The 25,348-nt window shown below is 47.1% G+C and overlaps 27 non-coding genes across 27 annotated transcripts; 3 read left to right on the top strand and 24 right to left on the bottom strand.

Annotated features, from left to right (window-relative positions):
- Positions 1–2: 2 nt before the first annotated feature.
- On the bottom strand, positions 3–75 carry trnav-aac (transfer RNA valine (anticodon AAC)). The gene has a single exon. It is a non-coding gene; the product is annotated as a tRNA-Val (tRNA).
- Positions 76–328: 253 nt separating this feature from the next.
- On the bottom strand, positions 329–401 carry trnav-aac (transfer RNA valine (anticodon AAC)). The gene has a single exon. It is a non-coding gene; the product is annotated as a tRNA-Val (tRNA).
- A 1,860-nt stretch (positions 402–2,261) lies between these two features.
- Positions 2,262–2,333, top strand: trnad-guc (transfer RNA aspartic acid (anticodon GUC)). The gene has a single exon. It is a non-coding gene; the product is annotated as a tRNA-Asp (tRNA).
- A 713-nt stretch (positions 2,334–3,046) lies between these two features.
- Positions 3,047–3,119, bottom strand: trnaf-aaa (transfer RNA phenylalanine (anticodon AAA)). Its single transcript has one exon. It is a non-coding gene; the product is annotated as a tRNA-Phe (tRNA).
- A 253-nt stretch (positions 3,120–3,372) lies between these two features.
- Positions 3,373–3,445, bottom strand: trnav-aac (transfer RNA valine (anticodon AAC)). Its single transcript has one exon. It is a non-coding gene; the product is annotated as a tRNA-Val (tRNA).
- A 1,229-nt stretch (positions 3,446–4,674) lies between these two features.
- trnaf-aaa (transfer RNA phenylalanine (anticodon AAA)) lies at positions 4,675–4,747 on the bottom strand. Its single transcript has one exon. It is a non-coding gene; the product is annotated as a tRNA-Phe (tRNA).
- Positions 4,748–5,000: 253 nt separating this feature from the next.
- Positions 5,001–5,073, bottom strand: trnav-cac (transfer RNA valine (anticodon CAC)). The gene has a single exon. It is a non-coding gene; the product is annotated as a tRNA-Val (tRNA).
- A 116-nt stretch (positions 5,074–5,189) lies between these two features.
- trnad-guc (transfer RNA aspartic acid (anticodon GUC)) lies at positions 5,190–5,261 on the top strand. The gene has a single exon. It is a non-coding gene; the product is annotated as a tRNA-Asp (tRNA).
- A 716-nt stretch (positions 5,262–5,977) lies between these two features.
- On the bottom strand, positions 5,978–6,050 carry trnav-aac (transfer RNA valine (anticodon AAC)). The gene has a single exon. It is a non-coding gene; the product is annotated as a tRNA-Val (tRNA).
- A 253-nt stretch (positions 6,051–6,303) lies between these two features.
- On the bottom strand, positions 6,304–6,376 carry trnav-aac (transfer RNA valine (anticodon AAC)). Its single transcript has one exon. It is a non-coding gene; the product is annotated as a tRNA-Val (tRNA).
- A 253-nt stretch (positions 6,377–6,629) lies between these two features.
- Positions 6,630–6,702, bottom strand: trnav-aac (transfer RNA valine (anticodon AAC)). The gene has a single exon. It is a non-coding gene; the product is annotated as a tRNA-Val (tRNA).
- A 580-nt stretch (positions 6,703–7,282) lies between these two features.
- trnav-aac (transfer RNA valine (anticodon AAC)) lies at positions 7,283–7,355 on the bottom strand. The gene has a single exon. It is a non-coding gene; the product is annotated as a tRNA-Val (tRNA).
- Positions 7,356–8,261: 906 nt separating this feature from the next.
- Positions 8,262–8,334, bottom strand: trnav-aac (transfer RNA valine (anticodon AAC)). The gene has a single exon. It is a non-coding gene; the product is annotated as a tRNA-Val (tRNA).
- Positions 8,335–8,585: 251 nt separating this feature from the next.
- Positions 8,586–8,658, bottom strand: trnav-aac (transfer RNA valine (anticodon AAC)). The gene has a single exon. It is a non-coding gene; the product is annotated as a tRNA-Val (tRNA).
- Positions 8,659–9,237: 579 nt separating this feature from the next.
- On the bottom strand, positions 9,238–9,310 carry trnav-aac (transfer RNA valine (anticodon AAC)). Its single transcript has one exon. It is a non-coding gene; the product is annotated as a tRNA-Val (tRNA).
- Positions 9,311–10,663: 1,353 nt separating this feature from the next.
- trnav-aac (transfer RNA valine (anticodon AAC)) lies at positions 10,664–10,736 on the bottom strand. The gene has a single exon. It is a non-coding gene; the product is annotated as a tRNA-Val (tRNA).
- Positions 10,737–10,989: 253 nt separating this feature from the next.
- Positions 10,990–11,062, bottom strand: trnav-aac (transfer RNA valine (anticodon AAC)). The gene has a single exon. It is a non-coding gene; the product is annotated as a tRNA-Val (tRNA).
- A 253-nt stretch (positions 11,063–11,315) lies between these two features.
- Positions 11,316–11,388, bottom strand: trnav-aac (transfer RNA valine (anticodon AAC)). The gene has a single exon. It is a non-coding gene; the product is annotated as a tRNA-Val (tRNA).
- Positions 11,389–12,946: 1,558 nt separating this feature from the next.
- trnav-aac (transfer RNA valine (anticodon AAC)) lies at positions 12,947–13,019 on the bottom strand. The gene has a single exon. It is a non-coding gene; the product is annotated as a tRNA-Val (tRNA).
- A 579-nt stretch (positions 13,020–13,598) lies between these two features.
- trnav-aac (transfer RNA valine (anticodon AAC)) lies at positions 13,599–13,671 on the bottom strand. Its single transcript has one exon. It is a non-coding gene; the product is annotated as a tRNA-Val (tRNA).
- Positions 13,672–14,699: 1,028 nt separating this feature from the next.
- On the bottom strand, positions 14,700–14,772 carry trnav-aac (transfer RNA valine (anticodon AAC)). Its single transcript has one exon. It is a non-coding gene; the product is annotated as a tRNA-Val (tRNA).
- Positions 14,773–16,007: 1,235 nt separating this feature from the next.
- On the bottom strand, positions 16,008–16,080 carry trnav-aac (transfer RNA valine (anticodon AAC)). Its single transcript has one exon. It is a non-coding gene; the product is annotated as a tRNA-Val (tRNA).
- Positions 16,081–16,659: 579 nt separating this feature from the next.
- On the bottom strand, positions 16,660–16,732 carry trnav-aac (transfer RNA valine (anticodon AAC)). The gene has a single exon. It is a non-coding gene; the product is annotated as a tRNA-Val (tRNA).
- A 2,337-nt stretch (positions 16,733–19,069) lies between these two features.
- Positions 19,070–19,142, bottom strand: trnav-cac (transfer RNA valine (anticodon CAC)). The gene has a single exon. It is a non-coding gene; the product is annotated as a tRNA-Val (tRNA).
- A 579-nt stretch (positions 19,143–19,721) lies between these two features.
- Positions 19,722–19,794, bottom strand: trnav-aac (transfer RNA valine (anticodon AAC)). The gene has a single exon. It is a non-coding gene; the product is annotated as a tRNA-Val (tRNA).
- A 1,544-nt stretch (positions 19,795–21,338) lies between these two features.
- On the top strand, positions 21,339–21,410 carry trnad-guc (transfer RNA aspartic acid (anticodon GUC)). Its single transcript has one exon. It is a non-coding gene; the product is annotated as a tRNA-Asp (tRNA).
- Positions 21,411–25,066: 3,656 nt separating this feature from the next.
- trnav-aac (transfer RNA valine (anticodon AAC)) lies at positions 25,067–25,139 on the bottom strand. The gene has a single exon. It is a non-coding gene; the product is annotated as a tRNA-Val (tRNA).
- Positions 25,140–25,348: the final 209 nt, after the last annotated feature.

Genomic DNA, 25,348 nt, shown 5'->3' with positions numbered 1-25,348 from the left:
CAAGTTTCCACCCGGTTTCGAGCTGGGGACCTTTCGCGTGTTAGGCGAATGTGATAACCACTACACCATGGAAACAGACACTGGCGTTTACTCTGTTGGCCGGATTGGCAAACAGCATAGCTGTCTGGCATTCCCGATTTTAGTGACAGTTTTCCCTCTATGCCTGTCCATGTAGCATACACAGAGTCATTTCCTCGTTCGTATAGTGGATAGTATCTTCTCCTGTCACGCGGAAGACTGGGGTGAGATTCCCCAACGGGCACTTGGTACCTGTGCTATTGTATTTTTGGATACTCAGTTTTCATTGCAAATTCAAAGAAAATTGCCAAGTTTCCACCCGGTTTCGAGCTGGGGACCTTTCGCGTGTTAGGCGAATGTGATAACCACTACACCATGGAAACAGACGTAGGGGTTTATACTGTTGGCAGGATTGGCAAACAGCATAGCTGTCTGGCATTCCCTATTTTAGTGACAGTTTTCCCTCTATGCCTGTCCATGTAGCATACACAGAGTCATTTCCTCGTTCGTGTAGTGGATAGTATCTTCTCCTGTCACGCGGAAGACTGGGGTGAGATTCCCCAACGGGCACTTGGTACCTGTGCTATTGTATTTTTGGATACTCAGTTTTCATTGCAAATTCAAAGAAAATTGCCAAGTTTCCACCCGGGGACCTTTCGTGTGTTAGGCGAATGTGATAACCACTACACCATGGAAACAGACAATGGCGTTTACTCTGTTGGCCGGATTGGCAAACAGCATAGCTGTCTGGCATTCCCGATTTTAGTGACAGTTTTCCCGATATGCCTGTCCAGCTAGCAAACACAGAGTCCTTTCCTCGTTAGTATAGTGGGTAGTGTCTCCGCCTGCCGCGTGCAAGACTGGGGTTCGATTCCCTGATGGGGAAGTGAGTGCAGCTGCAATCCAATTTTGGATACTCAGTTTTCATTGCAAATACAAAGAAAATTGCCCTGTTTCCCACCCGGTTTCGAGTTGGGGACTTTTCGTGTGTGAGGCGAATGTGATAACCACTACACCATGGAAACAGACGCTGGCATTAACCCTGTTGGCAGGATTGGCAAACAGCATAGCTGTCTTGCATTCCCGATTTTGAGTTGGTGACCTTTCGCGTGTTAGGCGAATGTGACAACCACTACACCATGGAAACAGACGCTGGCGTTTATACTGTTGGCAGGATTGGCAAACAGCATAGCTGTCTGGAATTCCCTATTTTAGTGACAGTTTTCCCTCTATGCCTGTCCATGTAGCATACACAGGTCCTTTCCTCGTTCGTATAGTGGATAGTATCTTCTCCTGTCACGCGGAAGACTGGGGTTAGATTCCCCAACGGGCACTTGGTACCTGTGCTATTGTGTTTTTGGATACTCAGTTTTCATTGCAAATTCAAAGAAAATTGCCCTGTTTCCCACCTGGTTTCGAGTTGGGGACCTTTCCCGTGTTAGGCGAATGTGATAACCACTACACCATGGAAACAGACACTGGCTTTTACTCTGTTGGCCGAATTGGCAAACAGCATAGCTGTCTGGCATTCCCGATTTTAGTGACAGTTTTCCTTATATGCCTGTCCAGCTAGCAAACACAGAGTCCTTTCCTCGTTAGTATAGTGGATAGTGTCTGCGCCTGTCACGTGCAAGACTGGGGTTCGATTCCCTGATGGGGAAGTGAGTGCAGCTGCAATCCAATTTTGGATACTCAGTTTTCATTGCAAATACAAAGAAAATTGCCCTGTTTCCCACCTGGTTTCGAGTTGGGGACCTTTCCCGTGTGAGGCGAATGTGATAACCACTACACCATGGAAACAGACGCTGGCGTTTATACTTTTGGCAGGATTGGCAAACAGCATTGCTGGCTGGCATTCCCTATTTTAGTGACAGTTTTCCCTCTATGCCTGTCCATGAAGCATACACAGAGTCCTGTCCTCGTTCGTATAGTGGATAGTATCTTCTCCTGTCACGCGGAAGACTGGGGTTCGATTCCCCAACGGGGAGGTGGTGCCTGTGTGTTTTGCTTTTTGGATACTCAGTTTTCATTGCAAATACAAAGAAAATTACCCTGTTTCCCACCCTGTTTCGAGTTGGGAACCTTTCGCGTGTGAGCCGAATGTGATAACCACTACACCATGGAAACAGACACTGGCGTTTATCCTGTTGGCAGGATTGGCAAACAGCATAGCTGTCTGGCATTCACAAGTTTAGTGACAGTTTTCCCTCTACGCCTGTCCAGGTAGCAAGCACAGAGTACTTTCCTCGTTAGTATAGTGGATAGTATCTCCGCCTGTCACGCGGAAGACTGGGGTTCGATTCCCCAACGGGGAGGTGGTGCCTGTGTGTTTTGCTTTTTGGATACTCAGTTTTCATTGCAAATACAAAGAAAATTACCCTGTTTCCCACCCTGTTTCGAGTTGGGAACCTTCCGCGTGTGAGCCGAATGTGATAACCACTACACCATGGAAACAGACGCTGGCGTTTATCCTGTTGGCAGGATTGGAAAACAGCATAGCTGTCTGGCATTTTTAGTGACAGTTTTACCTCTACGCCTGTCCAGGTCACAAGCACAGAATCCTTTCGTCATTAGTATAGTGGATAGTATCTCCTCCTGTCACGCGGAAGACTGGGGTTCGATTCCCCAACGGGGAGGTGGTGCCTGTGTGTTTTGCTTTTTGGATACTCAGTTTTCATTGCAAATACAAAGAAAATGACCCTGTTTCCCACCCTGTTTCGAGTTGGGAACCTTCCGCGTGTGAGCCGAATGTGATAACCAATACACCATGGAAACAGACGCTGGCGTTTATCCTGTTGGCAGGATTGGAAAACAGCATAGCTGTCTGGCATTCCCTATTTTAGTGACAGTTTTCCTTCTATGCCTGTCCAGGTAGCAAACACAGAGTCCTTTCCTCGTTAGTATTGTGGATAGTATCTTCTCCTGTCACGCGGAAGACGAGGGTTAGATTCCCCAACGGGCACTTGGTACCTGTGCTATTGTATTTTTGGATACTCAGTTTTCATTGCAAATTCAAAGAAAATGGCCAAGTTTCCACCCGGTTTCGAGCTGGGGACCTTTCGCGTTTTAGGCGAATGTGATAACCACTACACCATGGAAACAGACTTAGGTGTTTATACTGTTGGCAGGATTGGCAAACAGCATAGCTGTCTGGCATTCCCTATTTTAGTGACAGTTTTCCCTCTATGCCTGTCCATGTAGCATACACAGAGTCATTTCCTCGTTCGTATAGTGGATAGTATCTTCTCCTGTCACGCGGAAGACTGGGGTGAGATTCCCCAACGGGCACTTGGTACCTGTGCTATTGTATTTTTGGATACTCAGTTTTCATTGCAAATTCAAAGAAAATTGCCAAGTTTCCACCCGGTTTCGAGCTGGGGACCTTTCGCGTGTTAGGCGAATGTGATAACCACTACACCATGGAAACAGACACTGGCGTTTACTCTGTTGGCCGGATTGGCAAACAGCATAGCTGTCTGGCATTCCCGATTTTAGTGACAGTTTTCCCTCTACGCCTGTCCAGGTAGCAAGCACAGAGTCCTTTCCTTGTTAGTATAGTGGATAGTATCTCTGCCTGTCACGCGCAAGACTGTGGTTAGATTCCCTGAAGGGGAGGTGAGTGCAGGTGCAATTCAATTTTTGGATACTCAGTTTTCATTGCAAATACAAAGAAAATTACCCTGTTTCCCACCCGGTTTCGAGTTGGGAACCTTTCGCGTGTGAGGAGAATGTGATAACCACTACACCATGGAAACAGACACTGGCGTTTATCCTGTTGGCAGGATTGGCAAACAGCATAGCTGTCTTGCATTCCCGATTTTAGTGACAGTTTTCCCTCTACGCCTGTCAAGGTAGCAAGCACAGAGTCCTTTCCTCGTTAGTATAGTGGATAGTATCTCCGCCTGTTACGCGGAAGACTGGGGTTCGATTCCACAACGGGGAGGTGGTGCCTGTGTGTTTTGCTTTTTGGATACTCAGTTTTCATTGCAAATACAAAGAAAATTACCCTGTTTCCCACCCTGTTTCGAGTTGGGAACCTTCCGCGTGTGAGCCGAATGTGATAACCACTACACCATGGAAACAGACGCTGGCGTTTATCCTGTTGGCAGGATTGGAAAACAGCATAGCTGTCTGGCATTTTTAGTGACAGTTTTACCTCTACGCCTGTCCAGGTCACAAGCACAGAATCCTTTCGTCATTAGTATAGTGGATAGTATCTCCTCCTGTCACGCGGAAGACTGGGGTTCGATTCCCCAACGGGGAGGTGGTGCCTGTGTGTTTTGCTTTTTGGATACTCAGTTTTCATTGCAAATACAAAGAAAATGACCCTGTTTCCCACCCTGTTTCGAGTTGGGAACCTTCCGCGTGTGAGCCGAATGTGATAACCAATACACCATGGAAACAGACGCTGGCGTTTATCCTGTTGGCAGGATTGGAAAACAGCATAGCTGTCTGGCATTCCCTGTTTTAGTGACAGTTTTCCTTCTATGCCTGTCCAGGTAGCAAACACAGAGTCCTTTCCTCGTTAGTATTGTGGATAGTATCTTCTCCTGTCACGCGGAAGACTAGGGTTAGATTCCCCAACGGGCACTTGGTACCTGTGCTATTGTATTTTTGGATACTCAGTTTTCATTGCAAATTCAAAGAAAATGGCCAAGTTTCCACCCGGTTTCGAGCTGGGGACCTTTCGCATTTTAGGCGAATGTGATAACCACTACACCATGGAAACAGACTTAGGTGTTTATACTGTTGGCAGGATTGGCAAACAGCATAGCTGTCTGGCATTCCCTATTTTAGTGACAGTTTTCCCTCTATGCCTGTCCATGTAGCATACACAGAGTCATTTCCTCGTTCGTATAGTGGATAGTATCTTCTCCTGTCACGCGGAAGACTGGGGTGAGATTCCCCAACGGGCACTTGGTACCTGTGCTATTGTATTTTTGGATACTCAGTTTTCATTGCAAATTCAAAGAAAATTGCCAAGTTTCCACCCGGTTTCGAGCTGGGGACCTTTCGCGTGTGAGGCAAATGTGATAACCACTACACCATGGAAACAGACACTGGCGTTTATCCTGTTGGCAGGATTGGCAAACAGCATAGCTGTCTTGCATTCCCGATTTTAGTGACAGTTTTCCCTCTACGCCTGTCCAGGTAGCAAGCACAGAGTCCTTTCCTCGTTAGTATAGTGGATAGTATCTCCGCCTGTCACGCGGAAGACTGGGGTTCGATTCCCCAACGGGGAGGTGGTGCCTGTGTGTTTTGCTTTTTGGATACTCAGTTTTCATTGCAAATTCAAAGAAAATTACCCTGTTTCCCACCCTGTTTCGAGTTGGGAACCTTCCGCGTGTGAGCCGAATGTGATAACCACTACACCATGGAAACAGACGCTGGCGTTTATCCTGTTGGCAGGATTGGAAAACAGCATAGCTGTCTGGCATTAAGTTTAGTGACAGTTTTACCTCTACGCCTGTCCAGGTCACAAGCACAGAATCCTTTCGTCATTAGTATAGTGGATAGTATCTCCTCCTGTCACGCGGAAGACTGGGGTTCGATTCCCCAACGGGGAGGTGGTGCCTGTGTGTTTTGCTTTTTGGATACTCAGTTTTCATTGCAAATACAAAGAAAATGACCCTGTTTCCCACCCTGTTTCGAGTTGGGAACCTTCCGCGTGTGAGCCGAATGTGATAACCAATACACCATGGAAACAGACGCTGGCGTTTATCCTGTTGGCAGGATTGGAAAACAGCATAGCTGTCTGGCATTCCCTATTTTAGTGACAGTTTTCCTTCTATGCCTGTCCAGGTAGCAAACACAGAGTCCTTTCCTCGTTAGTCTTGTGGATAGTATCTTCTCCTGTCACGCGGAAGACTAGGGTTAGATTCCCCAACGGGCACTTGGTACCTGTGCTATTGTATTTTTGGATACTCAGTTTTCATTGCAAATTCAAAGAAAATGGCCAAGTTTCCACCCGGTTTCGAGCTGGGGACCTTTCGCGTGTTAGGCGAATGTGATAACCACTACACCATGGAAACAGACGTAGGTGTTTATACTGTTGGCAGGATTGGCAAACAGCATAGCTGTCTGGCATTCCCTATTTTAGTGACAGTTTTCCCTCTATGCCTGTCCATGTAGCATACACAGAGTCATTTCCTCGTTCGTATAGTGGATAGTATCTTCTCCTGTCACGCGGAAGACTGGGGTGAGATTCCCCAACGGGCACTTGGTACCTGTGCTATTGTATTTTTGGATACTCAGTTTTCATTGCAAATTCAAAGAAAATTGCCAAGTTTCCACCCGGTTTCGAGCTGGGGACCTTTCGCGTGTTAGGCGAATGTGATAACCACTACACCATGGAAACAGACGTAGGGGTTTATACTGTTGGCAGGATTGGCAAACAGCATAGCTGTCTGGCATTCCCTATTTTAGTGACAGTTTTCCCTCTATGCCTGTCCATGTAGCATACACAGAGTCATTTCCTCGTTCGTATAGTGGATAGTATCTTCTCCTGTCACGCGGAAGACTGGGGTGAGATTCCCCAACGGGCACTTGGTACCTGTGCTATTGTATTTTTGGATACTCAGTTTTCATTGCAAATTCAAAGAAAATTGCCAAGTTTCCACCCGGTTTCGAGCTGGGGACCTTTCGCGTGTTAGGCGAATGTGATAACCACTACACCATGGAAACAGACACTGGCGTTTACTCTGTTGGCCGGATTGGCAAACAGCATAGCTGTCTGGCATTCCCGATTTTAGTGACAGTTTTCCCTCTACGCCTGTCCAGGTAGCAAGCACAGAGTCCTTTCCTCGTTAGTATAGTGGATAGTATCTCTGCCTGTCACGCGCAAGACTGTGGTTAGATTCCCTGAAGGGGAGGTGAGTGCAGGTGCAATTCAATTTTTGGATACTCAGTTTTCATTGCAAATACAAAGAAAATTACCCTGTTTCCCACCCAGTTTCGAGTTGGGAACCTTTCGCGTGTGAGGAGAATGTGATAACCACTACACCATGGAAACAGACACTGGCGTTTATCCTGTTGGCAGGATTGGCAAACAGCATAGCTGTCTTGCATTCCCGATTTTAGTGACAGTTTTCCCTCTACGCCTGTCAAGGTAGCAAGCACAGAGTCCTTTCCTCGTTAGTATAGTGGATAGTATCTCCGCCTGTTACGCGGAAACTGGGGTTCGATTCCCCAACGGGGAGGTGGTGCCTGTGTGTTTTGCTTTTTGGATACTCAGTTTTCATTGCAAATTCAAAGAAAATTGCCAAGTTTCCACCCGGTTTCGAGCTGGGGACCTTTCGCGTGTTAGGCGAATGTGATAACCACTACACCATGGAAACAGTCACTGCAGTTTACTCTGTTGGCAGGATTGGCAAACAGCATAGCTGTCTGGCATTCACAAGTTTAGTGACAGTTTTACCTCTACGCCTGTCCAGGTCGCAAGCACAGAATCCTTTCCTCGTTAGTATAGTGGATAGTATCTCCTCCTGTCACGTGGAAGACTGGGGTGAGATTCCCCAACGGGCACTTGGTACCTGTGCTATTGTATTTTTGGATACTCAGTTTTCATTGCAAATTCAAAGAAAATTTCCAAGTTTCCACCCGGTTTCGAGCTGGGGACCTTTCGTGTGTTAGGCGAATGTGATAACCACTACACCATTGAAACAGACAATGGCGTTTACTCTGTTGGCCGGATTGGCAAACAGCATAGCTGTCTGGCATTCCCGATTTTAGTGACAGTTTTCCCGATATGCCTGTCCAGCTAGCAAACACAGAGTCCTTTCCTCGTTAGTGTAGTGGATAGTATCTCCTCCTGTCACGCGGAAGACTGGGGTTCGATTACCCAACGGGGAGGTGGTTCCTGTGTGTTTTGCTTTTTGGATACTCAGTTTTCATTGCAAATACAAAGAAAATTACCCTGTTTCCCACCCTGTTTCGAGTTGGGAACCTTTCGCGTGTGAGCCGAATGTGATAACCACTACACCATGGAAACAGACGCTGGCGTTTATCCTGTTGGCAGGATTGGAAAACAGCATAGCTGTCTGGCATTCCCTATTTTAGTGACAGTTTTCCTTCTATGCCTGTCCAGGTAGCAAACACAGAGTCCTTTCCTCGTTAGTATTGTGGATAGTATCTTCTCCTGTCACGCGGAAGACTGGGGTTAGATTCCCCAACGGGCACTTGGTACCTGTGCTATTGTATTTTTGGATACTCAGTTTTCATTGCAAATTCAAAGAAAATGGCCAAGTTTCCACCCGGTTTCGAGCTGGGGACCTTTCGCGTGTTAGGCGAATGTGATAACCACTACACCATGGAAACAGACGTAGGTGTTTATACTGTTGGCAGGATTGGCAAACAGCAAAGCTGTCTGGCATTCCCTATTTTAGTGACAGTTTTCCCTCTATGCCTGTCCATGTAGCATACACAGTCATTTCCTCGTTCGTATAGTGGATAGTATCTTCTCCTGTCACGCGGAAGACTGGGGTGAGATTCCCCAACGGGCACTTGGTACCTGTGCTATTGTATTTTTGGATACTCAGTTTTCATTGCAAATTCAAAGAAAATTGCCAAGTTTCCACCCGGTTTCGAGCTGGGGACCTTTCGCGTGTTAGGCGAATGTGATAACCACTACACCATGGAAACAGACGTAGGCGTTTATACTATTGGCAGGATTGGCAAACAGCATAGCTGTCTGGCATTCCCTATTTTAGTGACAGGTTTCCCTCTATGCCTGTCCATGTAGCATACACAGAGTCATTTCCTCGTTCGTATAGTGGATAGTATCTTCTCCTGTCACGCGGAAGACTGGGGTGAGATTCCCCAACGGGCACTTGGTACCTGTGCTATTGTATTTTTGGATACTCAGTTTTCATTGCAAATTCAAAGAAAATTGCCAAGTTTCCACCCGGTTTCGAGCTGGGGACCTTTCGTGTGTTAGGCGAATGTGATAACCACTACACCATGGAAACAGACAATGGCGTTTACTCTGTTGGCCGGATTGGCAAACAGCATAGCTGTCTGGCATTCCCGATTTTAGTGACAGTTTTCCCGATATGCCTGTCCAGCTAGCAAACACAGAGTCCTTTCCTCGTTAGTATAGTGGGTAGTGTCTCCGCCTGCCACGTGCAAGACTGGGGTTCGATTCCCTGATGGGGAAGTGAGTGCAGCTGCAATCCAATTTTGGATACTCAGTTTTCATTGCAAATTCAAAGAAAATTGCCAAGTTCCCACCCGGTTTCGAGCTGGGGACCTTTCGCGTGTTAGGCGAATGTGATAACCACTACACCATGGAAACAGACAACGGCGTTTACTCTGTTGGCCGGATTGGCAAACAGCATAGCTGTCTGGCATTCCCGATTTTAGTGACAGTTTTCCCGATATGCCTGTCCAGCTAGCAAACACAGAGTCCTTTCCTCGTTAGTATAGTGGGTAGTGTCTCCGCCTGCCACGTGCAAGACTGGGGTTTGATTCCCTGATGGGGAAGTGAGTGCAGCTGCAATCCAATTTTGGATACTCAGTTTTCATTGCAAATACAAAGAAAATTGCCCTGTTTCCCACACGGTTTCGAGTTGGGGATCTTTCGTGTGTGAGGCGAATGTGATAACCACTACACCATGGAAACAGACACTGGTGTTAACCCTGTTGGCAGGATTGGCAAACAGCATAGCTGTCTTGCATTCCCGATTTTGAGTTGGTGACCTTTCGCGTGTTAGGCGAATGTGACAACCACTACACTATGGAAACAGACGCTGGCGTTTATACTGTTGGCAGGATTGGCAAACAGCATAGCTGTCTGGCATTCCCTATTTTAGTGACAGTTTTCCCTCTATGCCTGTCCATGTAGCATACACAGAGTCCTTTCCTCGTTCGTATAGTGGATAGTGTCTTCTCCTGTCACGCGGAAGACTGGGGTTCGATTCCCCAACGGGGAGGTGGTGCCTGTGTGTTTTGCTTTTTGGATACTCAGTTTTCATTGCAAATACAAAGAAAATTACCCTGTTTCCCACCCTGTTTCGAGTTGGGAACCTTCCGCGTGTGAGCCGAATGTGATAACCACTACACCATGGAAACAGACGCTGGCGTTTATCCTGTTGGCAGGATTGGAAAACAGCATAGCTGTCTGGCATTAAGTTTAGTGACAGTTTTACCTCTACGCCTGTCCAGGTCACAAGCACAGAATCCTTTCGTCATTAGTATAGTGGATAGTATCTCCTCCTGTCACGCGGAAGACTGGGGTTCGATTCCCCAACGGGGAGGTGGTGCCTGTGTGTTTTGCTTTTTGGATACTCAGTTTTCATTGCAAATACAAAGAAAATGACCCTGTTTCCCACCCTGTTTCGAGTTGGGAACCTTCCGCGTGTGAGCCGAATGTGATAACCAATACACCATGGAAACAGACGCTGGCGTTTATCCTGTTGGCAGGATTGGAAAACAGCATAGCTGTCTGGCATTCCCTATTTTAGTGACAGTTTTCCTTCTATGCCTGTCCAGGTAGCAAACACAGAGTCCTTTCCTCGTTAGTATTGTGGATAGTATCTTCTCCTGTCACGCGGAAGACTAGGGTTAGATTCCCCAACGGGCACTTGGTACCTGTGCTATTGTATTTTTGGATACTCAGTTTTCATTGCAAATTCAAAGAAAATGGCCAAGTTTCCACCCGGTTTCGAGCTGGGGACCTTTCGCGTGTTAGGCGAATGTGATAACCACTACACCATGGAAACAGACGTAGGTGTTTATACTGTTGGCAGGATTGGCAAACAGCATAGCTGTCTGGCATTCCCTATTTTAGTGACAGTTTTCCCTCTATGCCTGTCCATGTAGCATACACAGAGTCATTTCCTCGTTCGTATAGTGGATAGTATCTTCTCCTGTCACGCGGAAGACTGGGGTGAGATTCCCCAACGGGCACTTGGTACCTGTGCTATTGTATTTTTGGATACTCAGTTTTCATTGCAAATTCAAAGAAAATTGCCAAGTTTCCACCCGGTTTCGAGCTGGGGACCTTTCGCGTGTTAGGCGAATGTGATAACCACTACACCATGGAAACAGACGTAGGGGTTTATACTGTTGGCAGGATTGGCAAACAGCATAGCTGTCTGGCATTCCCTATTTTAGTGACAGTTTTCCCTCTATGCCTGTCCATGTAGCATACACAGAGTCATTTCCTCGTTCGTATAGTGGATAGTATCTTCTCCTGTCACGCGGAAGACTGGGGTGAGATTCCCCAACGGGCACTTGGTACCTGTGCTATTGTATTTTTGGATACTCAGTTTTCATTGCAAATTCAAAGAAAATTGCCAAGTTTCCACCCGGTTTCGAGCTGGGGACCTTTCGCGTGTTAGGCGAATGTGATAACCACTACACCATGGAAACAGACACTGGCGTTTACTCTGTTGGCCGGATTGGCAAACAGCATAGCTGTCTGGCATTCCCGATTTTAGTGACAGTTTTCCCTCTACGCCTGTCCAGGTAGCAAGCACAGAGTCCTTTCCTCGTTAGTATAGTGGATAGTATCTCTGCCTGTCACGCGCAAGACTGTGGTTAGATTCCCTGAAGGGGAGGTGAGTGCAGGTGCAATTCAATTTTTGGATACTCAGTTTTCATTGCAAATACAAAGAAAATTACCCTGTTTCCCACCCGGTTTCGAGTTGGGAACCTTTCGCGTGTGAGGAGAATGTGATAACCACTACACCATGGAAACAGACACTGGCGTTTATCCTGTTGGCAGGATTGGCAAACAGCATAGCTGTCTTGCATTCCCGATTTTAGTGACAGTTTTCCCTCTATGCCTGTCCATGTAGCATACACAGAGTCCTTTCCTCGTTCGTATAGTGGATAGTGTCTTCTCCTGTCACGCGGAAGACTGGGGTTCGATTCCCCAACGGGCACTTGATACCTGTGCGATTGTGTTTTTGGATACTCAGTTTTCATTGCAAATTCAAAGAAAATTGCCAAGTTTCCACCCGGTTTCGAGCTGGGGACCTTTCGCGTGTGAGGAGAATGTGATAACCACTACACCATGGAAACAGACACTGGCGTTTATCCTGTTGGCAGGATTGGCAAACAGCATAGCTGTCTTGCATTCCCGATTTTAGTGACAGTTTTCCCTCTACGCCTGTCCAGCTAGCAAACACAGAGTCCTTTCCTCGTTAGTGTAGTGGATAGTATCTCCTCCTGTCACGCGGAAGACTGGGGTTCGATTACCCAACGGGGAGGTGGTTCCTGTGTGTTTTGCTTTTTGGATACTCAGTTTTCATTGCAAATACAAAGAAAATTACCCTGTTTCCCACCCGGTTTCGAGCTGGGGACCTTCCGCGTGTGAGCCGAATGTGATAACCACTACACCATGGAAACAGACGCTGGCGTTTATCCTGTTGGCAGGATTGGAAAACAGCATAGCTGTCTGGCATTCCCTATTTTAGTGACAGTTTTCCTTCTATGCCTGTCCAGGTAGCAAACACAGAGTCCTTTCCTCGTTAGTATTGTGGATAGTATCTTCTCCTGTCACGCGGAAGACTGGGGTTAGATTCCCCAACGGGCACTTGGTACCTGTGCTATTGTATTTTTGGATACTCAGTTTTCATTGCAAATTCAAAGGAAATGGCCAAGTTTCCACCCGGTTTCGAGCTGGGGACCTTTCGCGTGTTAGGCGAATGTGATAACCACCACACCATGGAAACAGACGTAGGTGTTTATACTGTTGGCAGGATTGGCAAACAGCATAGCTGTCTGGCATTCCCTATTTTAGTGACAGTTTTCCCTCTATGCCTGTCCATGTAGCATACACAGTCATTTCCTCGTTCGTATAGTGGATAGTATCTTCTCCTGTCACGCGGAAGACTGGGGTGAGATTCCCCAACGGGCACTTGGTACCTGTGCTATTGTATTTTTGGATACTCAGTTTTCATTGCAAATTCAAAGAAAATTGCCAAGTTTCCACCCGGTTTCGAGCTGGGGACCTTTCGCGTGTTAGGCGAATGTGATAACCACTACACCATGGAAACAGACGTAGGCGTTTATACTATTGGCAGGATTGGCAAACAGCATAGCTGTCTGGCATTCCCTATTTTAGTGACAGGTTTCCCTCTATGCCTGTCCATGTAGCATACACAGAGTCATTTCCTCGTTCGTATAGTGGATAGTATCTTCTCCTGTCACGCGGAAGACTGGGGTGAGATTCCCCAACGGGCACTTGGTACCTGTGCTATTGTATTTTTGGATACTCAGTTTTCATTGCAAATTCAAAGAAAATTGCCAAGTTTCCACCCGGTTTCGAGCTGGGGACCTTTCGTGTGTTAGGCGAATGTGATAACCACTACACCATGGAAACAGACAATGGCGTTTACTCTGTTGGCCGGATTGGCAAACAGCATAGCTGTCTGGCATTCCCGATTTTAGTGACAGTTTTCCCGATATGCCTGTCCAGCTAGCAAACACAGAGTCCTTTCCTCGTTAGTATAGTGGGTAGTGTCTCCGCCTGCCACGTGCAAGACTGGGGTTCGATTCCCTGATGGGGAAGTGAGTGCAGCTGCAATCCAATTTTGGATACTCAGTTTTCATTGCAAATTCAAAGAAAATTGCCAAGTTCCCACCCGGTTTCGAGCTGGGGACCTTTCGCGTGTTAGGCGAATGTGATAACCACTACACCATGGAAACAGACAACGGCGTTTACTCTGTTGGCCGGATTGGCAAACAGCATAGCTGTCTGGCATTCCCGATTTTAGTGACAGTTTTCCCGATATGCCTGTCCAGCTAGCAAACACAGAGTCCTTTCCTCGTTAGTATAGTGGGTAGTGTCTCCGCCTGCCACGTGCAAGACTGGGGTTTGATTCCCTGATGGGGAAGTGAGTGCAGCTGCAATCCAATTTTGGATACTCAGTTTTCATTGCAAATACAAAGAAAATTGCCCTGTTTCCCACCCGGTTTCGAGTTGGGGATCTTTCGTGTGTGAGGCGAATGTGATAACCACTACACCATGGAAACAGACACTGGTGTTAACCCTGTTGGCAGGATTGGCAAACAGCATAGCTGTCTTGCATTCCCGATTTTGAGTTGGTGACCTTTCGCGTGTTAGGCGAATGTGACAACCACTACACTATGGAAACAGACGCTGGCGTTTATACTGTTGGCAGGATTGGCAAACAGCATAGCTGTCTGGCATTCCCTATTTTAGTGACAGTTTTCCCTCTATGCCTGTCCATGTAGCATACACAGAGTCCTTTCCTCGTTCGTATAGTGGATAGTGTCTTCTCCTGTCACGCGGAAGACTGGGGTTCGATTCCCCAACGGGCACTTGATACCTGTGCGATTGTGTTTTTGGATACTCAGTTTTCATTGCAAATTCAAAGAAAATTGCCAAGTTTCCACCCGGTTTCGAGCTGGGGACCTTTCGCGTGTGAGGCGAATGTGATAACCACTACACCATGGAAAAAGACACTAGCGTTTATCCTGTTGGCAGGATTGGCAAACAGCATAGCTGTCTTGCATTCCCGATTTTAGTGACAGTTTTCCCTCTACGCCTGTCCAGGTAGCAAGCACAGAGTCCTTTCCTCGTTAGTATAGTGGATAGTATCTCCGCCTGTCACGCGGAAAACTGGGGTTCGATTCCCCAACGGGGAGGTGGTGCCTGTGTGTTTTGCTTTTTGGATACTCAGTTTTCATTGCAAATTCAAAGAAAATTGCCAAGTTTCCACCCGGTTTCGAGCTGGGGACCTTTCGCGTGTTAGGCGAATGTGATAACCACTACACCATGGAAACAGACACTGGCGTTTACTCTGTTGGCCGGATTGGCAAACAGCATAGCTGTCTGGCATTCCCGATTTTAGTGACAGTTTTCCCTCTACGCCTGTCCAGGTAGCAAGCACAGAGTCCTTTCCTCGTTAGTATAGTGGATAGTATCTCTGCCTGTCACGCGCAAGACTGTGGTTAGATTCCCTGAAGGGGAGGTGAGTGCAGGTGCAATTCAATTTTTGGATACTCAGTTTTCATTGCAAATACAAAGAAAATTACCCTGTTTCCCACCCGGTTTCAAGTTGGGAACCTTTCGCGTGTGAGGAGAATGTGATAACCACTACACCATGGAAACAGACACTGGCGTTTATCTTGTTGGCAGGATTGGCAAACAGCATAGCTGTCTTGCATTCCCGATTTTAGTGACAGTTTTCCCTCTACGCCTGTCCAGGTATCAAGCACAGAGTCCTTTCCTCGTTAGTATAGTGGATAGTATCTCCGCCTGTCACGCGCAAGACTGGGGTTCGCTTCCCCAACGGGGAGGTGGTGCTTGTGTGTTTTGCTTTTTGGATACTCAGTTTTCATTGCAAATACAAAGAAAATTACCCTGTTTCCCACCCTGTTTCGAGTTGGGAACCTTTCGCGTGTGAGCCGAATGTGATAACCACTACACCATGGAAACAGACACTGGCGTTTATCCTGTTGGCAGGATTGGCAAACAGCATAGCTGTCTGGCATTCACAAGTTTAGTGACAGTTTTACCTCTACGCCTGTCCAGGTCGCAAGCACAGAATCCTTTCCTCGTTAGTATAGTGGATAGTATCTCCTCCTGTCACGCGGAAGTCTGGGGTTCGATTCCCCAACGGGGAGGTGGTGCCTGTGTGTTTTGCTTTTTGGATACTCAGTTTTCATTGCAAATACAAAGAAAATTACCCTGTTTCCCACCCTGTTTCGAGTTGGGAACCTTCCGCGTGTGAGCCGAATGTGATAACCACTACACCATGGAAACAGACGCTGGCGTTTATCCTGTTGGCAGGATTGGAAAACAGCATAGCTGTCTGGCATTCCCTATTTTAGTGACAGTTTTCCTTCTATGCCTGTCCAGGTAGCAAACACAGAGTCCTTTCCTCGTTAGTATTGTGGATAGTATCTTCTCCTGTCACGCGGAAGACTGGGGTTAGATTCCCCAACGGGCACTTGGTACCTGTGCTATTGTATTTTTGGATACTCAGTTTTCATTGCAAATTCAAAGAAAATGGCCAAGTTTCCACCCGGTTTCGAGCTGGGGACCTTTCGCGTGTTAGGCGAATGTGATAACCACTACACCATGGAAACAGACGTAGGGATTTATACTATTGGCAGGATTGGCAAACAGCATAGCTGTCTGGCATTCCCTATTTTAGTGACAGTTTTCCCTCTATGCCTGTCCATGGAGGATACACAGAGTCATTTCCTCGTTCGTATAGTGGATAGTATCTTCTCCTGTCACGCGGAAGACTGGGGTGAGATTCCCCAACGGGCACTTGGTACCTGTGCTATTGTATTTTTGGATACTCAGTTTTCATTGCAAATTCAAAGAAAATTGCCAAGTTTCCACCCGGTTTCGAGCTGGGGACCTTTCGTGTGTTAGGCAAATGTGATAACCACTACACCATGGAAACAGACAATGGCATTTACTCTGTTGGCCGGATTGGCAAACAGCATAGCTGTCTGGCATTCCCGATTTTAGTGACAGTTTTCCCGATATGCCTGTCCAGCTAGCAAACACGGAGTCCTTTCCTCGTTAGTATAGTGGGTAGTGTCTCCGCCTGCCACGTGCAAGACTGGGGTTCGATTCCCTGATGGGGAAGTGAGTGCAGCTGCAATCCAATTTTGGATACTCAGTTTTCATTGCAAATTCAAAGAAAATTGCCAAGTTTCCACCCGGTTTCGAGCTGGGGACCTTTCGCGTGTTAGGCGAATGTGATAACCACTACACCATGAAAACAGACAACGGCGTTTACTCTGTTGGCCGGATTTGCAAACAGCATAGCTGTCTGGCATTCCCGATTTTAGTGACAGTTTTCCCGATATGCCTGTCCAGCTAGCAAACACAGAGTCCTTTCCTCGTTAGTATAGTGGGTAGTGTCTCCGCCTGCCACGTGCAAGACTGGGGTTTGATTCCCTGATGGGGAAGTGAGTGCAGCTGCAATCCAATTTTGGATACTCAGTTTTCATTGCAAATACAAAGAAAATTGCCCTGTTTCCCACCCGGTTTCGAGTTGGGGACCTTTCGTGTGTGAGTCGAATGTGATAACCACTACACCATGGAAACAGACGCTGGCGTTAACCCTGTTGGCAGGATTGGCAAACAGCATAGCTGTCTTGCATTCCCGATTTTGAGTTGGTGACCTTTCGCGTGTTAGGCGAATGTGACAACCACTACACCATGGAAACAGACGCTAGCGTTTATACTGTTGGCAGGATTGGCAAACAGCATAGCTGTCTGGCATTCCCTATTTTAGTGACAGTTTTCCCTCTATTCCTGTCAATGTAGCATACACAGCGTCCTTTCCTCGTTCGTATAGTGGATAGTGTCTTCTCCTGTCACGCGGAAGACTGGGGTTCGATTCCCCAACGGGCACTTGATACCTGTGCGATTGTGTTTTTGGATACTCAGTTTTCATTGCAAATTCAAAAAAAATTGCCAAGTTTCCACCCGGTTTCGAGCTGGGGACCTTCCCCGTGTTAGGCGAATGTGATAACCACTACACCATGGAAACAGACACTGGCTTTGACTCTGTTGGCCGGATTGGCAAACAGCATAGCTGTCTGGCATTCCCGATTTTAGTGACAGTTTTCCCTATATGCCTGTCCAGCTAGCAAACACAGAGTCCTTTCCTCGTTAGTATAGTGGATAGTATCTCTGCCTGTCACGCGCAAGACTGTGGTTAGATTCCCTGAAGGGGAGGTGAGTGCAGGTGCAATTCAATTTTTGGATACTCAGTTTTCATTGCAAATACAAAGAAAATTACCCTGTTTCCCACCCGGTTTCGAGTTGGGAACCTTTCGCGTGTGAGGAGAATGTGATAACCACTACACCATGGAAACAGACACTGGCGTTTATCTTGTTGGCAGGATTGGCAAACAGCATAGCTGTCTTGCATTCCCGATTTTAGTGACAGTTTTCCCTCTACGCCTGTCCAGGTATCAAGCACAGAGTCCTTTCCTCGTTAGTATAGTGGATAGTATCTCCGCCTGTCACGCGGAAGACTGGGGTTCGCTTCCCCAACGGGGAGGTGGTGCCTGTGTGTTTTGCTTTTTGGATACTCAGTTTTCATTGCAAATACAAAGAAAATTACCCTGTTTCCCACCCTGTTTCGAGTTGGGAACCTTTCGCGTTTGAGCCGAATGTGATAACCTCTACACCATGGAAACAGACACTGGCGTTTATCCTGTTGGCAGGATTGGCAAACAGCATAGCTGTCTGGCATTCACAAGTTTAGTGACAGTTTTACCTCTACGCCTGTCCAGGTCGCAAGCACAGAATCCTTTCCTCGTTAGTATAGTGGATAGTATCTCCTCCTGTTACGCGGAAGACTGGGGTTCGATTCCCCAACGGGGAGGTGGTGCCTGTGTGTTTTGCTTTTTGGATACTCAGTTTTCATTGCAAATACAAAGAAAATTACCCTGTTTCCCACCCTGTTTCGAGTTGGGAACCTTCCGCGTGTGAGCCGAATGTGATAACCACTACACCATGGAAACAGACGCTGGCGTTTATCCTGTTGGCAGGATTGGCAAACAGCATAGCTGTCTGGCATTCACAAGTTTAGTGACAGTTTTACCTCTACGCCTGTCCAGGTCGCAAGCACAGAATCCTTTCCTCGTTAGTATAGTGGATAGTATCTCCTCCTGTCACGCGGAAAACTGGGGTTCGATTCCCCAACGGGGAGGTGGTGCCTGTGTGTTTTGCTTTTTGGATACTCAGTTTTCATTGCAAATACAAAGAAAATTACCCTGTTTCCCACCCTGTTTCGAGTTGGGAACCTTCCGCGTGTGAGCCGAATGTGATAACCACTACACCATGGAAACAGACGCTGGCGTTTATCCTGTTGGCAGGATTGGAAAACAGCATAGCTGTCTGGCATTCCCTATTTTAGTGACAGTTTTCCTTCTATGCCTGTCCATGAAGAATACACAGAGTCCTGTCCTCGTTCGTATAGTGGATAGCATCTTCTCCTGTCACGCGGAAGACTGGGGTTAGATTCCCCAACGGGCACTTGGTAACTGTGCTATTGTGTTTTTGGATACTCAGTTTTCATTGAAAATTCAAAGAAATTTGCCAAGTTTCCACCCGGTTTCGAGCTGGGGACCTTTCGCGTGTGAGGCGAATGTGATAACCACTACACCATGGAAACAGACGTAGGCGTTTATACTATTGGCAGGATTGGCAAACAGCATAGCTGTCTGGCATTCCCTATTTTAGTGACAGTTTTCCCTCTATGCCTGTCCATGTAGGATACACAGAGTCATTTCCTCGTTCGTATAGTGGATAGTATCTTCTCCTGTCACGCGGAAGACTGGGGTGAGATTCCCCAACGGGCACTTGGTACCTGTGCTATTGTATTTTTGGATACTCAGTTTTCATTGCAAATTCAAAGAAAATTGCCAAGTTTCCACGCGGTTTCGAGCTGGGGACCTTTCGTGTGTTAGGCAAATGTGATAACCACTACACCATGGAAACAGACAATGGCGTTTACTCTGTTGGCCGGATTGGCAAACAGCATAGCTGTCTGGCATTCCCGATTTTAGTGACAGTTTTCCCGATATGCCTGTCCAGCTAGCAAACACAGAGTCCTTTCCTCGTTAGTATAGTGGGTAGTGTCTCCGCCTGCCACGTGCAAGACTGGGGTTCGATTCCCTGATGGGGAAGTGAGTGCAGCTGCAATCCAATTTTGGATACTCAGTTTTCATTGCAAATTCAAAGAAAATTGCCAAGTTTCCACCCGGTTTCGAGCTGGGGACCTTTCGCGTGTTAGGCGAATGTGATAACCACTACACCATGGAAACAGACAACAGCGTTTACTCTGTTGGCCGGATTGGCAAACAGCATAGCTGTCTGGCATTCCCGATTTTAGTGACAGTTTTCCCGATATGCCTGTCCAGCTAGCAAACACAGAGTCCTTTCCTCGTTAGTATAGTGGGTAGTGTCTCCGCCTGCCACGTGCAAGACTGGGGTTTGATTCCCTGATGGGGAAGTGAGTGCAGCTGCAATCCAATTTTGGATACTCAGTTTTCATTGCAAATACAAAGAAAATTGCCCTGTTTCCCACCCGGTTTCGAGTTGGGGACCTTTCGTGTGTGAGGCGAATGTGATAAACACTACACCATGGAAACAGACGCTGGCGTTAACCCTGTTGGCAGGATTGGCAAACAGCATAGCTGTCTTGCATTCCCGATTTTGAGTTGGTGACCTTTCGCGTGTTAGGCGAATGTGACAACCACTACACCATGGAAACAGACGCTGGCGTTTATACGGTTGGCAGGATTGGCAAACAGCATAGCTGTCTGGCATTCCCTATTTTAGTGACAGTTTTCCCTCTATGCCTGTCAATGTAGCATACACAGAGTCCTTTCCTCGTTCGTATAGTGGATAGTGTCTTCTCCTGTCACGCGGAAGACTGGGGTTTGATTCTCCAACGGGCACTTGATACCTGTGCGATTGTGTTTTTGGATACTCAGTTTTCATTGCAAATTCAAAAAAAATTTCCAAGTTTCCACCCGGTTTCGAGCTGGGGACCTTCCCCGTGTTAGGCGAATGTGATAACCACTACACCATGGAAACAGACACTGGCTTTTACTCTGTTGGCCGGATTGGCAAACAGCATAGCTGTCTGGCATTCCCGATTTTAGTGACAGTTTTCCCTATATGCCTGTCCAGCTAGCAAACACAGAGTCCTTTCCTCGTTAGTATAGTGGATAGTGTCTGCGCCTGTCACGTGCAAGACTGGGGTTCGATTCCCTGATGGGGAAGTGAGTGCAGCTGCAATCCAATTTTGGATACTCAGTTTTCATTGCAAATACAAAGAAAATTGCCCTGTTTCCCACCTGGTTTCGAGTTGGGGACCTTTCGCGTGTGAGGCGAATGTGATAACCACTACACCATGGAAACAGACGCTGGCGTTTATACTGTTGGCAGGATTGGCAAACAGCATTGCTGTCTGGCATTCCCTATTTTAGTGACAGTTTTCCCTCTATGCCTGTCCATGAAGCATACACAGAGTCCTGTCCTCGTTCGTATAGTGGATAGTATCTTCTCCTGTCACGCGGAAGACTGGGGTTAGATTCCCCAACGGGCACTTGGTACCTGTGCTATTGTGTTTTTGGATACTCAGTTTTCATTGAATATTCAAAGAAATTTGCCAAGTTTCCACCCGGTTTCGAGCTGGGGACCTTTTGCGTGTGAGGCGAATGTGATAACCACTACACCATGGAAACAGACACTGGCGTTTATCCTGTTGGCAGGATTGGCAAACAGCATAGCTGTCTTGCATTCCCGATTTTAGTGACAGTTTTCCCTCTACACCTGTCCAGGTAGCAAGCACAGAGTCCTTTCCTCGTTAGTATAGTGGATAGTATCTCCGCCTGTCACGCGGAAGACTGGGGTTCGATTCCCCAACGGGGAGGTGGTGCCTGTGTGTTTTGCTTTTTGGATACTCAGTTTTCATTGCAAATACAAAGAAAATTACCCTGTTTCCCACCCTGTTTCGAGTTGGGAACCTGTCGCGTGTGAGCCGAATGTGATAACCACTACACCATGAAAACAGACACTGGCGTTTATCCTGTTGGCAGGATTGGCAAACCGCATAGCTGTCTGGCATTAAGTTTAGTGACAATCTTCCCTCTACGCCTGTCCAGGTAGCAAGCACAGAGTCCTTTCCTCGTTAGTATAGTGGATAGTATCTCTGCCTGTCACGCGCAAGACTGTGGTTAGATTCCCTGAAGGGGGGGTGAGTGCAGGTGCAATTCAATTTTTGGATACTCAGTTTTCATTGCAAATACAAAGAAAATTACCCTGTTTCCCACCCGGTTTCGAATTGGGAACCTTTCGCGTGTGAGGAGAATGTGATAACCACTACACCATGGAAACAGACACTGGCGTTTATCCTGTTGGCAGGATTGGCAAACAGCATAGCTGTCTTGCATTCCCGATTTTAGTGACAGTTTTCCCTCTACGCCTGTCCAGGTAGCAAGCACAGAGTCCTTTCCTCGTTAGTATAGTGGATAGTATCTCCGCCTGTCACGCGGAAGACTGGGGTTCGATTCCCCAAAGGGGAGGTGGTGCCTGTGTGTTTTGCTTTTTTGATACTCAGTTTTCATTGCAAATAAAAAGAAAATTGCCAAGTTTCCTCCCGGTTTCGAGCTGGGGACCTTTCTCATGTTAGGCGAATGTGATAACCACTACACCATGGAAACAAACACTGGCGTTTACTCTGTTGGCCGGATTGGCAAACAGCATAGCTGTCTGGCATTCCCGATTTTAGTGACAGTTTTCCCTCTACGCCTGTCCAGGTAGCAAGCACAGAGTCCTTTCCTCGTTAGTATAGTGGATAGTATCTCTTCCTGTCACGCGCAAGACTGTGGTTAGATTCCCTGAAGGGGAGGTGAGTGCAGGTGCAATTCAATTTTTGGATACTCAGTTTTCATTGCAAATACAAAGAAAATTACCCTGTTTCCCACCCGGTTTCGAGTTGGGAACCTTTCGCGTGTGAGGAGAATGTGATAACCACTACACCATGGAAACAGACCCTGGCGTTTATCCTGTTGGCAGGATTGGCAAACAGCATAGCTGTCTTGCATTCCCGATTTTAGTGACAGTTTTCCCTCTACGCCTGTCCAGGTAGCAAGCACAGAGTCCTTTCCTCGTTAGTATAGTGGATAGTATCTCCGCCTGTCACGCGGAAGACTGGGGTTCGATTCCCCAACGTGGAGGTGGTGCCTGTGTGTTTTGCTTTTTGGATACTCAGTTTTCATTGCAAATACAAAGAAAATTACCCTGTTTCCCACCCTGTTTCGAGTTGGGAACCTTTCGCGTGTGAGCCGAATGTGATAACCACTACACCATGGAAACAGACGTAGGCGTTTATACTATTGGCGGGATTGGCAAACAGCATAGCTGTCTGGCATTCCCTATTTTAGTGACAGTTTTCCCTCTATGCCTGTCCAGGTCGCAAGCACAGAATCCTTTCCTCGTTAGTATAGTGGATAGTATCTCCTCCTGTCACGCGGAAGACTGGGGTTCGATTCCCCAACGGGGAGGTGGTGCCTGTGTATTTTGCTTTTTGGATACTCAGTTTTCATTGCAAATACAAAGAAAATTACCCTGTTTCCCACCCTGTTTCGAGTTGGGAACCTTCCGCGTGTGAGCCGAATGTGATAACCACTACACCATGGAAACAGACGCTGGCGTTTATCCTGTTGGCAGGATTGGAAAACAGCATAGCTGTCTGGCATTCCCTATTTTAGTGACAGTTTTCCTTCTATGCCTGTCCAGGTAGCAAACACAGAGTCCTTTCCTCGTTAGTATTGTGGATAGTATCTTCTCCTGTCACGCGGAAGACTGGGGTTAGATTCCCCAACGGGCACTTGGTACCTGTGCTATTGTATTTTTGGATACTCAGTTTTCATTGCAAATTCAAAGAAAATGGCCAAGTTTCCACCCGGTTTCAAGCTGGGGACCTTTCGCGTGTTAGGCGAATGTGATAACCACTACACCATGGAAACAGACGTAGACGTTTATACTATTGGCAGGATTGGCAAACAGCATAGCTGTCTGGCATTCCCTATTTTAGTGACAGTTTTCCCTCTATGCCTGTGCATGTAGCATACACAGAGTCATTTCCTCGTTCGTACAGTGGATAGTATCTTCTCCTGTCACGCGGAAGACTGGGGTGAGATTCCCCAACGGGCACTTGGTACCTGTGCTATTGTATTTTTGGATACTCAGTTTTCATTGCAAATTCAAAGAAAATTGCCAAGTTTCCACCCGGTTTCGAGCTGGGGACCTTTCTTGTTTTAGGCGAATGTGATAACCACTACACCATGGAAACAGACAATGGCGTTTACTCTGTTGGCCGGATTGGCAAACAGCATAGCTGTCTGGCATTCCCGATTTTAGTGACAGTTTTCCCGATATGCCTGTCCAGCTAGCAAACACAGAGTCCTTTCCTCGTTAGTATAGTGGGTAGTGTCTCCGCCTGCCACTTGCAAGACTGGGGTTCGATTCCCTGATGGGGAAGTGAGTGCAGCTGCAATCCAATTTTGGATACTCAGTTTTCATTGCAAATACAAAGAAAACTGCCCTGTTTCCCACCCGGTTTCGAGTTGGGGACCTTTCGTGTGTGAGGCGAATGTGATAACCACTACACCATGGAAACAGATGCTGGCGTTTATACTGTTGGCAGGATTGGCAAACAGCATAGCTGTCTGGCATTCCCTATTTTAGTGACAGTTTTCCCTCTATGCCTGTCCATGTAGCATACACAGAGTCCTTTCCTCGTTCGTATAGTGGATAGTATCTTCTCCTGTCACGCGGAAGACTGGGGTTCGATTCCCCAACGGGTACTTGATACCTGTGCGATTGTGTTTTTGGATACTCAGTTTTCATTGCAAATTCAAAGAAAATTGCCATGTTTCCACCCGGTTTCGAGCTGGGGACCTTTCGCGTGTTAGGTGAATGTGATAACCACTACACCATGGAAACAGACACTGGCTTTTACTCTGTTGGCCGGATTGGCAAACAGCATAGCTGTCTGGCATTCCCGATTTTAGTGACAGTTTTCCCTATATGCCTGTCCAGCTAGCAAACACAGAGTCCTTTCCTCGTTAGTATAGTGGATAGTGTCTCCGCCTGTCACGTGCAAGACTGGGGTTCGATTCCCTGATGGGGAAGTGAGTGCAGCTGCAATCCAATTTTGGATACTCAGTTTTCATTGCAAATTCAAAGAAAATTGCCAAGTTTCCACCCGGTTTCGAGCTGGGGACCTTTCGTGTGTTCGGCGAATGTGATAACCACTACACCATGGAAACAGACAATGGCGTTTACTCTGTTGGCCGGATTGGCAAACAGCATAGCTGTCTGGCATTCCTGATTTTAGTGACAGTTTTCCCGATATGCCTGTCCAGCTAGCAAACACAGAGTCCTTTCCTCGTTAGTATAGTGGGTAGTGTCTCCGCCTGCCACGTGCAAGACTGGGGTTCGATTCCCTGATGGGGAAGTGAGTGCAGCTGCAATCCAATTTTGGATACTCAGTTTTCATTGCAAATTCAAAGAAAATTGCCAAGTTTCCACCCGGTTTCGAGCTGGGGACCTTTCGCGTGTTAGGCGAATGTGATAACCACTACACCATGGAAACAGACAACGGCGTTTAATCTGTTGGCCGGATTGGCAAACAGCATAGCTGTCTGGCATTCCCGATTTTAGTGACAGTTTTCCCGATATGCCTGTCCAGCTAGCAAACACAGAGTCCTTTCCTCGTTAGTATAGTGGGTAGTGTCTCCGCCTGCCACGTGCAAGACTGGGGTTTGATTCCCTGATGGGGAAGTGAGTGCAGCTGCAATCCAA

This window comes from Festucalex cinctus, chromosome 19 (genome assembly GCF_051991245.1).
Source record: "Festucalex cinctus isolate MCC-2025b chromosome 19, RoL_Fcin_1.0, whole genome shotgun sequence".
Lineage (NCBI taxonomy): Eukaryota > Metazoa > Chordata > Actinopteri > Syngnathiformes > Syngnathidae > Festucalex > Festucalex cinctus.
This window is presented reverse-complemented; position numbering and strand designations above follow the sequence as displayed.